The 14,927-nt window shown below is 36.7% G+C and overlaps 1 long non-coding RNA gene across 1 annotated transcript in view; it reads left to right on the plus strand.

The window, feature by feature from the left end:
- The window catches only part of LOC103351201 (uncharacterized), a 112,953-nt gene extending 107,359 nt beyond the window's left edge, over positions 1 to 5,594 (plus strand). Inside the window, exon 4 of the long non-coding RNA XR_011380465.1 lies at positions 1,780 to 5,594. This is a non-coding gene — a long non-coding RNA (uncharacterized lncRNA). The remainder of the gene's footprint in view (positions 1 to 1,779) is intronic.
- The last annotated feature ends 9,333 nt before the right edge of the window (positions 5,595 to 14,927 follow it).

Below are 14,927 nucleotides of genomic sequence, written 5' to 3' on the forward strand. Positions count from 1 at the left end.
TATTTAAATTCATATAAATGCATGTTATTTAAATAATATTGAAGATTTTAGCTGAGACAGAGTTCTCAGAATATTCTAAATTCATATAAATTAGGAAAGATTAAACTTTACATACTTCTAGTTATGCTTAAGGATATTTAATTTTTTAATGTAGAAATGGATGAAGGCAGTTAAAATTTTTGTTGCCTTTTGTGGAAAGTCTCTTAATTTGAGAAAAGGTCATTGTTTACTATAGTACTGATTGATATTAGTATTGTACTTTTCTTTTAGGGAATGTTTGATTCTGCTTGCTTAATTTGGTTTGTTTTTTTTTTTTTTTTCTGAAGCCATTTAGTTATTGAGCAGTTATCCCTCTAAGTCTTTTGAATGAGAGCAAGATGTTATTGGCAATTCATCACTGATATACTGAATCATGAAACAGTTGTATGTGAGTAAAATCAGATATCTGTGCATTGGTATTCTTTGTGGACAAATGCACACACTGCAGGAATGGATATTTATGAATTCATTTTCTTGGGCAGCAGTTTCCTTAGATTTGTATCACCATTCCCTAGACATGGATTTTGGAAGATACTGAAGCCTCTCATTCTATCACTATTATTAATTAACTTACAAATGGCACATGCATTCCAGCGCATTTGATTACTTCTTGGTAGCAAAATGATCACATTTAATGAACCAGCAAGAGGCTTTGTTGTGCTAATTCTTCCCTGTTGACTAATTTAGGAGGAAAAAACATCATGTGAGTGCTTTGAAGTGTACATATGTTCCAGCAGATTAGCTGAAGCATAATTTTGGAGTATGTTAACAGCAGACTAAAATGCACATGCAAAACTTAATCTAGATGTCCTCACATGGCTGAGACATGACTAAATAAAACACTATGGCTGGGGCTGGTGTTTTGGCGTAGCTGGTAAAGCCGCCGCTTGTGCCAGCATCCCATATGGGCACTGGTTCAAGACCCAGCTGCTCCACTTCTGATCCAGCTCTCTGCTGTGGCTGGGGAAAGCAGTGGAAGATGTCCCAAGTCCTTTGTCCACTCAACCCATGTGGGAGACCCAGAAGAAGCTCCTGGCTTTGGATTGACATAGCTCTGGCCGGTTGAGACCAATTGGGGAGTGAACCAGCAGATGGAAGAGTTCTCTCTTTCTCTGCCTCTCCTTCTCCCTGTGTAACTCTGAGTTTGAAATAAATAAATTAAAAAATAAAAAAAACACTATGGTTTAGGTAATCAATTTAATATCAGTTTGTTTTCAAGTGTCTTTTACAAACAGCCAAGGGACCGTCTAGGAGGATAGGCTAGCTCAATATGCCAGGATCTGTGTTACTTTCTCAGCTCCGATGTGACTTCACTTTATAATCAGAAAGAAAAGTACTTAACTATTCTGAGACTTATATTCCTTCTATAAAATGATGTAACCATAATTTACTTCCTGGCCGGTGATGAGGCTGTTCTTTAAGTAAGTAATGATAAATCCAATTCCATCAAGTTAGATTTTAAGATTAAAAGTGTTTTCCAACTACCACTTTGAGTGAAAAGTACATAATAAAAGAGAAATATGTGAATTGCTTTTATGGCTAATTTATTCAAAAATTGTCATTAGCAACCTTATCTTTTATTTCAGTATAAAGTTGAAACGAGGCACACTAAGCTTACAGGGTTTACTATCACGTGAGAGGTATTTGGAATACAATTATGTTAGCTTATTACAGATTCTTTTTTGCCTAAAAATAGATTTGCCACAGCAGATGCCTTTCATTACTGTTAACTTTTTTTAGGTACTAAACTGACTTAAAGTGAAGTGAGCAAGAACATTTCAAACTTGAATAAATTAAACTTTAAATAAAGCATGAAGAGAAGGAAGTCTCTAAAGAAAGTAGACAAGGACCGGCTGCCTGTATATCCAGACGCCAGAAGGAAACACGCTCTGTCTGCCTGAGTCCTGGACCCGGAAATGCTGCCTGAGAGTACTTACGGAGCAGTGAGAGGAAGAAACCCATATGCTACCGTGCATCCGGCAGGCTCAAATGGTCTTTTGGATTCAGTTTAGTGCTTGTGGATGCCACAGAAGCCACAGGGTAGGCTTTCCCTAATCTTGCCTGAGGATTACAAAATAGGTTTCTCACTGTAAATGAAACATAAAATAAAAATGAAAAGAAGTTGAAACTCCTACTGCCGCCAAAGACTTCTTCAGTGGCGCTGGTACACAGTGGTAGGAGAGCTCAGCATTCCTGCAGGGACCCCTCGCCCTAGCCAAAGGTGGCAGCACGCTGTACTGCAGCCTAGCGCCGACTAGCGGCCAGAGTGTGCCAGCCCTATCCCAGCAGGCACCGCGTATGAAGAGTGTGACATGGAGTATACACATACACCCCTTACGCAATGAGTACCTGTGTCCTCAGGGTTAGTGAATTCTCTCCTAACTTGTCCTATAGCTTGCCCACCTACTGCCTTAAGACAGTGAATAAAGCAGGGCAAGCAAAGAAAATTATGCTATGTAAAATTACTGTTTATCACTCTCAATCTTTTAGAGGAAACTCAATCATATACTCTCGTGATTAAATATAGCCAATAAATTGGGTAAAGAATATTTAAAAAGTCAAACTGTTTTAATCTTTGAAAAGTCACTAAAATATTATTTTATATTGTAAAATATCAAGTTTTATAAGGTTATATGATTATATTATCTCTTTTATGAAATTAAGTCTGGAATGAACTTTCCTCAGATTTTTGGGTTTCTATCTTTGGTTTTGCAAGTTGTGTATGTAGGTTGGCTATCCCTATTCCAAAAACCCAGAATCTGAATGCTCTAAAACTCAGAACATTTGGAGCCCTGATATGATGTCACAGGTTGAAAATTCCCCACCTGACTTCATATGATGAGCCATGTCAAAACATATGCACACTAAAAATATTGTATAAAATTGCCTTCAGGTTGTGTATATGGTATGGATGAGACAAATGATTTTTTGTTGAGACTTGGGTACCATACCCAAGATATCTTATTCTATATATGTAAATATTCCAACATTTAAAAAAAAAGACTCTAAAACAGTTCTGGTTCCAGATATTTCAGGTAAGGGATGTAGAGCCTGTATCAGTTTTCAATATTATACTTGCAATTAGGATTTTTCAAAAGTATAAAAGTTTTCACCACCCAAATTATTCTTTCTCTGAATAATACTTGAGAATATATTTACTAGTTGAAGGAAAGAAATTATGTAGAATGAGTGTGCATTTAATAGATCGTGTCAGTATATCATGTCAGAACTAATCTTTTAAAAGCTACAGAAAAAAAGTTACCTAACAGGGAGATTTTTTCTTTACTTGTTTCTCAAAGGGAGTGTTCATATTTGATCACAAAGAGAGGTCTAAAGGAACATTTTTCAGAATGACTCTTAAGAAAAACAGTTGTACACTAATGATGAAAAGTTACAAGCATTTTCAAAGTTATCTTCAATGGCACTTTATCATTTTCTTATTGATTTAAGTGGCCATATTTATACTACATATTGTTACACTTTTACACCCTGATTAGCTGGTGATTATGTCAAAGGTGGATGACTGTTTAAATTGCCATGTATACCATCCTTAGAACCGAACACTCACCTGCCACTCAATAAAATCCCAATTCTTGTCTGCCTTTCATATAGTCCCCTAAAAGCAGAAGTGATGCTTTACAGATATATTAACATGTTGCTGCTATTATTGTTCATGCCCTCCCCCCCGATTGAAATAGTTCATGTGCAGAGATCTTAGGACAAAATGGCAAATCCTTAGTATGTTGTGTATGGCTTTGTATGAATTGGCTGCTTCCTTCTCCCATGTTCCTCACACATCTGATCTCATTTCTAGCACCTTTACATTTGCTGTTCCTTCTGAAAAGTTTTCTTTTCCTTTACCAAGTGAATTCTTTTTCTTCTGATTTTATCCATTATAAATTCATCATCTCGCCGGCGCCGTGGCTCAGTAGGCTAATCCTCCACCTGGCGGCGCCGGCACACCAGGTTCTAGTCCCGGTCGGGGCACCGGATTCTGTCCCAGTTGCCCCTCTTCCAGGCCAGCTCTCTGCTGTAGCCAGGGAGTGCAGTGGAGGATGGCCCAAGTGCTTGGGCCCTGCACCCCATGGGAGACCAGGAGAAGCACCTCGCTCCTGCCTTCGGATCAGCGCGGTGTGCCGGCCGCAGGGGCCGGCCGCGGCGGCCATTGGAGGGTGAACCAATGGCAAAGGAAGACCTTTCTCTCTGTCTCTCTTTCTCACTATCCACTCTGCCTGTCAAAAAAAAAAATTATCATCTCTATTACTAATGTTACCCAGATCATGCTTTTATCTTGCCATGCATAATATGAACAACAGCTACAATTTTACTTCATATTTTACATTTTTTAAAAGTCTGCTGAAGCAATCAAAGATTGTTTTTACCCTAGTGTGTCTCAGTTTCATGTATTCTGCTGACTTTTTTTGATGAATAGAACTACAGACTTACTTTCTCCATCCTTTAATCTCACAGCAAAATGAATTATCCCATATTCATTAAAAAGGCATAATTTTAGTTCCTGGAACCAACTTTTGGAATCTCTAAATCAGGATTTGTTTGTATAAATTGAAGTTTCTCTGTTTCTCAGTGTATGTTCAAATATCTCTAAGATTTTTAGGCCTTGACAAACCTGTCTTTGATACAGTTGGAATATAAAAATCTAAATTGGGTTTTTAGGTCAACGAGTTCATGTGTCTTCACTTGTCGCATAACTCCATATGTAAACATATTATTTGTTCATAATCAAACCTTCTGTTCACTAATTGTGCCTATTTCTTAACAGCTTATTCTTGTTTTTGTAAGCTATGTCCTCTAGAATTTCTTTGAGTAAAGGAATTAAAATTTACATTCTATTGTATGTACGGTTCTTTTGTCTCCAACAGTGAGCTTAGCTACTTTATTTATTTTCAATCATTTACTTTCTTTTCACATGTAATAATTGTCTCAATTACATAATGAGTCTTAATTCACAGTTACACATTATGAATATCATCAATTACTATTTAAGTGACTGTCAATGACTATGGTTATGGTCTGATATTTTTAAAAAGAGAGTATCCTTACTTTCTGTTTACAGAGTATATTAATAGTCTTTATTTCCATATAGGACCACCTCTCCGTTCCCATTTCCTTATTTTGGTTGTTTACGACCAAAGAGAGATACTCTTAATTGTTCACTGCTGTACTCCAATAAAATACTGAATATTCTGCAAAGATACAGATCAATTTTGTTTGGAAATTATGCATGTTGTAGTTGACAAGTGCAATGGTCCAAGGGTTAGCTAGCAAAATAATACAAACAACCCATGAATTTAGTACTTTCCTGATAACATGTATAGTCTGATGTCTTATTTTCCCACCCTGAGTTTAGATCCTCTCAGAACGTTCTCAGGGAAAAAGTTTTTTAATACCTCTATAGTCTTCTTTTAGTCCATTTCTTGGGTTGTGGTTTTATCTACTGTAATGTGTCCCCCAACACTTATTTTGTTTTGCTTTGTTTTTCATAAAATAAATTATAAATATACTGTTAGTACGATGGGTTTTTTGAGAAGTGAACATTAAATATTCCATCCTTTTAAAACTGGTAATCTGTCTTCTCTTTTATTAAAATGGATTTAGCTTGAGATGTGCATGGTTGTATTTTTCAGGCTTATAATTTCTTTTGAGAAATGCTTCTACATTTCTTTTGCTGTGGTTTGGAGTATCATTTGACTTAGATAAAATGTCCTTGGAGTTTGTAAGCCAAATCCTAGTTTCTAAGGAATAGAAATACCTTGGTTGCTGAGAATGGATCCTTGTAGTTTATTAATACTCTGCATGAATAGTTATTTTAAACCATTGTTCTAATAGGAAAATACCAATTTGCTTTTCTTATTGAAGTGTTTTTCTCAAATTGAAGCTGTAATTTTGATATTTGACATGAATAGAAATGCTGAAAAACTGTAAATAATCATTTTATTTAAGTTAATTATTTGCTTTAAAATGAAAGCAAGCCTGATGTTTTGGCTATTAACGATTAACATGTACCAAATTTGCCCTCTTGCCTAAAAAAGTTATTAAAATGAACAAAATAAGGAATGTGTGTTGGCACAGAAAAACAGTAGACTAAACTGTTATCCTTAAGAAAGAGGATACATATATTCATCCTTTTCACCTGATTTCTGTCTTTTATCTCTTAAAAAAAAGTACATTGTCATGGACACTAAATGGAGTCTGATAGTGCCTTGGTTATAAGACATAGCACAGTGTTTCGGGCTGCTGTAATACTATGGTACTGATGGGCTGGCAGAAGGGAACAAGAAGGCAGCATGAGTTTTTCATGGTTCCCATGACAACTGCTTGCCTGCACAGTCACACTGGAACTCTGTAGAGCCTAACACTAAGCGTAGAGCATAAGACTAAGCAACTTCTGGAAACACTCGAAGAGTTTGTACACCAACGATGACAAGGTACAAGCATTTTCAAAGTTATCTTCATTGGCACTTTACCATTTTCTTACAGCTGAAACAGAGACAAGAATAACACAAGCCTACAGCATATTCTAGAGCCACCTCCATAATCAAGGGTACAGTGTGTAATGGTATATGCAAAGATATAGAATTCAACCAATAGAGCTCTCAATAGGTAGTACTGAGATAATGTGAAGACCAAAATAACAGTACTGAGTGACACATATGGAATAAAATAAATTCCAATGAGAACATACCTCTCCATATGATGGGGATGGGGGAGAGAGAAAGAGATAGAGAGGAGGGCCGGCACCGTGGCTCACTTGGTTAATCCTCTGCCTGTGGCGCCAGTATCCCATATGAGCACCAGGTTCTAGTCCCGATTGCTCTTCTTCCAGTCCAGCTCTCTGCTGTGGCCTGGGAGGGCAGTGGGGGATGGCACTTGGACCCCTGCACCCGCATGGGAGACCAGGAGGAAGCACCTGGCTCCTGGCTTCAGATCAGCACAGCAGCCATTTGGTGAGTCAATCAACGGAAAGAAGACCTTTCTCTCTGCCTCTCTCTCTCACTAACTCTGTCAAATAAATAATAAATATATATATATATTTCACAAATGACAATTATTTTAAAAAAAGAGAGAGAGAGGGAGAGAGTGAGGGAGATAGAGAGAGAGAGATACAGGTATCCATATTGAAGAGCAAAGAATCCTGGTTAATGAATGTGAGGAAATTGAGAGAAACAAAATTATTGTTAAGCAAACAGAAATAGTTGATGCAGGCACAACTCAACAAAGGATGATTAAATCAGAAAAAATTCTTGAGAAGGTACAGTATATTAGTAGTCTCCAAATATATCCCCAGTATATTTATTATGAAAAGGTAAATATGTCATCTTATAATGGAAAAACCTAGGAGATATCATATTATTCAAGTAATTATTATTAATGTTACTAGTAAGACATTGTATCTGATATGATACTCTGAGAAAACAATGAAAGTTATGCAATATTCTTCACCCAAAATGCATAACCTTAGCCTCATCATTAGGCAACACTGGACCAACCCAAACTGAGACAATAACTAATATAACAAAACAGAATTTTTCAAAGCTAGTGAAGTTCATGAGAGCCAAGGAAAGAATGGGGAACCAAAACAGATTAGAGGAGGCTAAAGAGAAAGGAAGAACAATGAAAAGCTATGTAGGATCTTGGATTAGATGCCAGAACAAAAAAATTATAGTATGAGGAAAGATCTGGTGAATTTCTAATAATGCTTATTGTTCCATTGATGATATTATGCTGATCTTAATTATGTAGTTTTAATAATTTGACTATAGTTTTGTAAATGTTGCCATTTAGGGAAACTTGATGAAAGCACACAGGGATTCCCTATTTCAGCAACATGATTGCGAGTCAAGTGTTACTTCAACATACATTTTATTTTATTTTATTTTTATTTATTTATTTGGGAGGTGGATATACAGAGAAGGAGAGACAGAAATAAAATAATGGTTTTCCATCTGCTGGTTCATTCCCCAAATGCTTGCAAATGCTGGAGTTGAGCCTATCAAGAGCCAGGAGTTTCCTCCGGGGCTCCCACACAGGTGCAGGGGCCCAAGGACTTGGGCCATCCTCTACTGCTTACCCAGGCCATAGCAGAGAGCTCAATCTGAAGAGGAGCAGCCAGGACTAGAAGCAATGCACATATGGGATACTGGCACTGCAGGCAGAAGATTATCCCACTGTGCCACAGCGCCGGCCGCCAACATACATTTTTTTTTTTAATGAATGGAACTCAGTAATCTGTGGGAAAGAATCAAATAGCCTAATGTCTGTATAATTAGAGTCACAGCAGAAAAGAGGAGAGAGAATAGCTCACAAATTAATCTGTCAAAAACTGTGGTAGAAAGTATCAGAAAATTGATGACAAACATTAGCTTACTAAACCAAAAGCAAGGAAGCATTGAAGTTATACTTGATATAACACTTTACATGGTATTACCAGAGCTAACTGTAGAAAATAAAACCAACTCAGTCCAGAATAATTTTTATGTTTATTATTTTTAATTTATACAGAGGGAACAGATTTCTTATATTCCATATGTATTGTTTTAAGAACATAATCATACTTCCCACCTTTCCCCTTTCTTATTTTTCTTTTAATTTTTGCAATGACATACTTTCTTTTTTTTTATTTGACAGATAGACAGTGAGAGAGTGAGAGAGTGAGAGAGTGAGAGAGAGAGAGAGAGAGAGAGAGAAAGGTTTTTCTTCCATTGGTTCACCCCCCAAATGCCTCTATAGTTGGAGCTATGCCTATCTGAAGCCAGGAGCCAGGTGCTTCCTCCTGGTCTCCCATGTGGGTGCAGGGCACAAGCACTTGGGCCATCCTCCACTGCACTCCCAGGCCACAGAAGAGAGCTGGACTGGAAGAGGAGCAACCAGGACTAGAACCCGGTGCCCATATGGGATGCCAGCGCTGCAAGTAGCATATAAACCAAGTGAGCCATGGCTCCAGCCCTGACATACTTTCAATTTACTTTCTAATCACAAGTTCTACCTTCTGCTAGATAAATAATTCACCAGTTAGTAAGTAGAGAAACCACAGTTCCTCAGGACTATGGATAAGGACTATAAACACTAATCACATCTCAAAATGGGATGGTTCCATATCTCAGCGATTGTGAGTTGAGCTTCTATACATGGAGGTACAGATAATTCTTTCATATCCTGATTTCATTTCAATAGGGTAAATTCCAAGGAGTGGAATGGCTGGATCACATGCTAGATCAATGTTCAGATTTCTGAAGAATCCCCAGTGTCTTTGATAATCATTACACTAGTATACATTTCTACCAACAGGTTTTAGGGTACCTATTTGTCCATATCCTCATCATCATTAGTTATTTTTTGATTTCTGTTGAGAGTCATTCTAACTAGGGTGAGGTGAAACTTCATTGTGTTTTTTATTTGCATTTCCCTGCTAACTAGTGATACTGACCATGTATGTGTTGTCATTTGTATTTCATTCTTTGAAAATGCATGTCATATCCTTAGCCTATTTCTTAACCGGATTGCTTGTTTTTCCATTGCGTTTCTTGAGCATCTTATATATTCTGGATATTAATCCTTCATCAGATGTGTAGTTTGCAGGTATTTTCTCGCGTTCTGCTTTTTGCCCCTTTACTTTGTTGAGTGGTTCCTTTTCAGTGCAGAAGCATTTGTTTATTTTTGCCTTTTTGCCTGTGCTTCTGGGGTTTTATCCAATAAGTCGTTGTCTATGCCAATATCTTTCAGTGTTTTCCCATTTTCCTCTAGTAACTTAATGGTTTCAGATCGTAGGTTTCGATCCCTGATGCATTGTTCATTTTTGTGCAAGGTATATGTAGGGGTCTTGTTTCATACAGTGGCATGCAGAGATCTAACTTTCCCAGCATCTTTTGTTGAACAGACAGTCCTTTATCCAAGGGTTGTTTTTACCTTGTTCATCAAATATTAGTTGGTTATAGATGTGTGGAATAATTTCTGGGGTCTCTAAACTGTTCCATTGGTTCACATGTCTGTTTGTGTGCCAGTACCAGGTTGTTTTGATTATATTTGTCCTGTAATATTTCTTGAAATCTGATATTGTGATGCTGCCAGCTTTGTTTTTATTGTTTAAGATTGCTTTAGCTATTTGAGTCTCTTGGGATTGCATATGAATTTTAGTATCATTTTTTGTGGGTCTGAGAAGAACATCTTAGGTATTTCAATTGGGTCTGCATTCCATCTGTAAATTGCTTTGGTTAGTTTGGACATTCTGATATTAATTCACCCAACTGAGGAACATGAGAGATTTTTCTATTTTTTGTTCTAATTTTTTTCTTAAATTTTGTAATTTTCATTGTAGAAATCTTATAATCTTATACATCCTTGGTTAAATTTATCCTAAGGTATCAAAAATTTTTGTAGCTATTATGAATGAGATGGATCTTACAAGTTCTTCCTCAACATGTTATTGTTTGTGTATATAAATGCTATTGGTTTTGGGGTGTGAATTTTATATCATGAAACTTTACCAAACTCTCTTAGGAGTTCCAGTAATCTCTTAGTGGAGTCTTTGGTTCCCCTCTGCAAAGGATCAAATCATCTTCGAAGGGGGATAATTTGACTTCCTCCTTTTCCATATTTATCTCTTTGATTTCTTTTTCTTTCCTAGAGGCTTTTGCTGAAACTGGTTCCGGATCTTAGTGTAAATGCTTCCATCTTTTCAATAATCAATATGATGCTGGGTAAAGTTTTTGCCATATATTGTCTTGATTGTGTTGCAGCGTATTCCTTCTATACTCAATTTGCTTAAGGTCTTTAATCCAGAATAAATTTATGTTAGTGTTTACAATGTTTTTCTACTTCCTGTCATTAATATTCTATATGGAAAGTTACAAATTGCCTACTATAAAGAAAAATTCAGAAAGACTATGAACTCTGTAACAATAACATAGATTGTCAACTTCCTGCAATTTTGGGTTTCCTTAGTCACTTCAGTTTCCTAAAGCTGTGTGACAAATAACAGCATCTTTGATGTGTAGTCTATAGTGAACTTTTTCAATGTTTCTTGCACCAGGAATTTTTGTGTTTTTTTTTTTTTCTGTTTCTTAGCGTGAATATTTACAACTGGATAATTTAATGATATATAAAACAGAACTCGGTACAAATCATGTTGCTGACATTTCTCCATGAGTACTTCCTTTTTTCAAAGTTTATTATAACTCTGTGTACTTTTATCTTTTCTAAAGAAACATTTTATATATTAAAAAGGCAGGAAGGGAAGGGGTGTGTGTGTGTGTGTGTGTAGAAAGAAAAAGAGAGAAAAATTGGTTTACTCCCCGAATGTTGTCAACAGGCAGAGATGGACCAGGTTAAAACTAGGAGCTGGAAACTAAGTCTGGATTTCTCACATCAGTGGCAGGTACCCAAGTATTTGAGCCATCAACTGCGTTCTCCCAGTTTTCACACAAGCAGGAAGCTGTATCAAAAAAAAGACTGAAACCCAGACACTCCACTATGGAATGCAGATGTCCCAGGCACATTATAACCACTGTGCGACAAATACCCACTGTAATATTTTCTGATCTCTGATTCTACATGATACAAATGTCTTTCTACATTTCCTCCTTCTTAACCCCAAAGTTGTTCTGCTCCATTTCTGGTTTATAATTAACTTGTTTTCTATTCTTTTGTGACTATTTATCACTTTCTAAGATTCCATCAAAGATTTCTTGAACCAGCAATCTCTCTCCATGTGAGAGAAGTTTGTAAATAGACTCTACTTTAAATTCTGAAAATTCACATTATGGCACAAATACACTGAGAATATAGTTATAACACATATGAAGTAGAACACTGTGTGACCCAGCATTTTATAGCTGGCAAGTGCATAATCACCTTAAGTACTACTTCAAGCTTTTCCTTGAGTTGCACTTCAATTATAAATTGGAGCTTAAAAATTATCATATTTAAATAGAAAGGTTTAAACCATATTTAGATGTATGGATGCAGTCTGAAAAGTATCAGCAACTGAACTATCCTCCATGGGTAATTTGGGGACAGTCATTTCCTTACAGATCCAAAGGAAATGTGCCAAATCCTTAGTCATTAACTCTACTTCCTGTAGAGATGTGGCGGCTGACTTCAGGTGAAATGCAAATATAAGCTGCAACCACCTCTTCAGATTTGACAAGAGGAAAATCCACAACCAAATGACTTTGGACTTCTGCCATAAGCAATTTTGTATAAATAACTCTGAACTTAGGATAGATGGGCACATTGAAATTCAAATGAGGACTTGAGAACTCCTAGGATGGAGCAAGTGTAGTGATGTCCCTAGACCTCTAACACAGAGCATTCTTTGGATCCACTGCCTGTGTATATCCAGTTTAACCCTAAAGTAACTCTGCTACTTATGTGCGTTACGATTATGAAATGTAAAAACAATAAATATAATAATAATTGACTTGTGATAACTTTTGACAGTATTCTTCAAAACATTAATTGGGCAAAAATTCTATAAAGCAAAGGCATAGAAATTAATTTAGCTTACTTATTAATGAAGTAACACTTCCTTGATATATATTTGTTATATTTGCTAGAAATGTACTGTTTGTTGAAGATAAAATTAAAATAGATGTATTACCTGAATTAAAAATCATAGATAAGGTGACCGTATAATTCATTGTCCAAGTCAGAACACTTGTGAGATGGATGAGAATTACTTGAGCCTGACTCATACACTAGAACTGTCCTGAGCAACTCAATACATAAGGTAACCAGGAGTTTTGGAGCAAGTATGCCTACCGAGAAGCAATCCTCCACTCTCTTACAGAGATGTTACAGGATTAGGGATAGGGTTATGTTACATAAAACAAAATGGGGTTATGTTACTTGTAGTGATTTAGGCTTACAAAATTATTTTAAATACTTCTCATTTTCTGTGGCTTTTGAAGGACATTTGACAATTATTTCTTGGTTTCTGAAGTTAATCGTATATTCAGTTTTCATCCAAGAAATAAGGACAAAGATGATATTTAGCCAAAGTTTAATTTGGATGCAAATTACTTCATTTTTATGAAATTAAGAGGGGTAAATTTTATTCATAAATATAATATTTTATAACTACTTCTCTCATATTTCTATCATTCATTGAGCATCAGAATTGCAGTGATTATTAGTGTAGTTAATATCCCATGGTGTTGCATCGGAGCTTTTAACATTAAAACATGTATTTATTTTCAATCTCATATTCACTAGAAGTACAGTCTAAGGATTTAGATTTCAGTGGAAAAATCAAACTGGCTGCCATACATTGCAGTAAATCACATTATCCCTCCATACACTGGAGCAAAGCAGACATCCGACATTACTGCAGTTCCCTGTAGCCCTTTCCATATAGCCTTCAAGGCTGTTAATAATAGAACCAAAATAAAATTCCTAGAGCTTCTATGTCCAAGTCAACCTTCATTATAACACTCTAAATTGCTTGAGATGCTTTGCTATTATTTTCATATATATTGAAATTTAAATTCAAATTCTAGGTGGATAAAATTATTTTTTCCTAAGTCAAGGAGAGAACTGAATTAAATGGATTACTATTTTTATTTCATGTAATACGGTGTCTATATGGTATCACAGTGTGTCCCGTAATATAACATCAATTTCTTTTTTTTTTTTTTTTTTTTTTTTTGACAGGCAGAGTGGACAGTGAGAGAGAGAGACAGAAAGGTCTTCCTTTGCTGTTGGTTCACCCTCCAATGGCCGCCCCGGCTGGCGCACTGTGCTGATTCAAAGGAAGGAGCCAGGTGCTATCCTGGTCTCCCATGGGGCCCAAGCACTTGGGCCATCCTCCACTGCATTCCCTGGCCACAGCAGAGAGCTGGCCTGGAAGAGGGGCAACCGGGACAGAATCTTGTGCCCCGACTGGGACTAGAACCTGGTGTGCCGGCGCCACTAAGCGGAGGATTAGCCTGTTGAGTCGCGGCGCCGGCCGTCAATTTCTTTTTAATATTTATTTATTATTATATTTGAAAGGCAGAGTGGCATGGAGAGAAAAAGAGAGAGAGGGAGAGGGGGAGAGATGGAGATTGATCTTGCTGGTTTACTCTCCAAATGTTTGCAACAACTGGGACTGGGCCAGGCCAAAGCCAGGAACCGGAAACTCCATCTGGGGCTCCGACATGAGTGACTGGAAATCAAATACATTAGCCATCGTTTACTTCCGAGGCACATTAGTAGGGAGCTGGATTCCAAGCCAGGCTACTGGGACTTGAACAAGCAGATTGATTTGGGACATGCCTTTCCCAATATCAGCTTAATCTGCTGTGCCTCAAAATCCTTCCCCATTCTTTTCTTTAGTAGGGTTTGACTTCAATAACAACTGATATTCTTCTAGCCCATATTTATTATGCTGGCCCACTTTCAAAGTAGAGGATGTCCTCTTCTAATTATATAATTATGTAATTGTTCTCTGTTAGTTTCAACAGGATCCTCACTGCTTATTTTAAGTGTCTGGGAAACTTTACTTTCCTTGTCAATACCCATATTTCAAGGCATCTTAATCTTTTTAGTCTTACATAATTTTATGTTATATGAGCATGTGAATCCTGCCCACAAGATATATTTCATTCCTTATCCTGTGTCTGAACATTTCTTTTAACTATGGCATTATCCTCAACATCATTCACCCTAGAACTATCTGATTGTGAAAAAACAATTCACTTTCCAAATTGGAAAACTCCTACATTTTGAGGAATTTACCATTCATGATTCTAAATATGAGTGGCCTTTTTTTTCTCTTTTTTTTGCTCAATTCTTTTACTGTTTTGTGATTCATACCAAGATCTGTTTTGAAATGAAAAAGTCTTCAGAAAATAAACCATTATTCAACTTTGGACAGTACCAATGTTGGAACT

The sequence above is a fragment of the Oryctolagus cuniculus genome, chromosome 12 (genome assembly GCF_964237555.1).
Source record: "Oryctolagus cuniculus chromosome 12, mOryCun1.1, whole genome shotgun sequence".
Lineage (NCBI taxonomy): Eukaryota > Metazoa > Chordata > Mammalia > Lagomorpha > Leporidae > Oryctolagus > Oryctolagus cuniculus.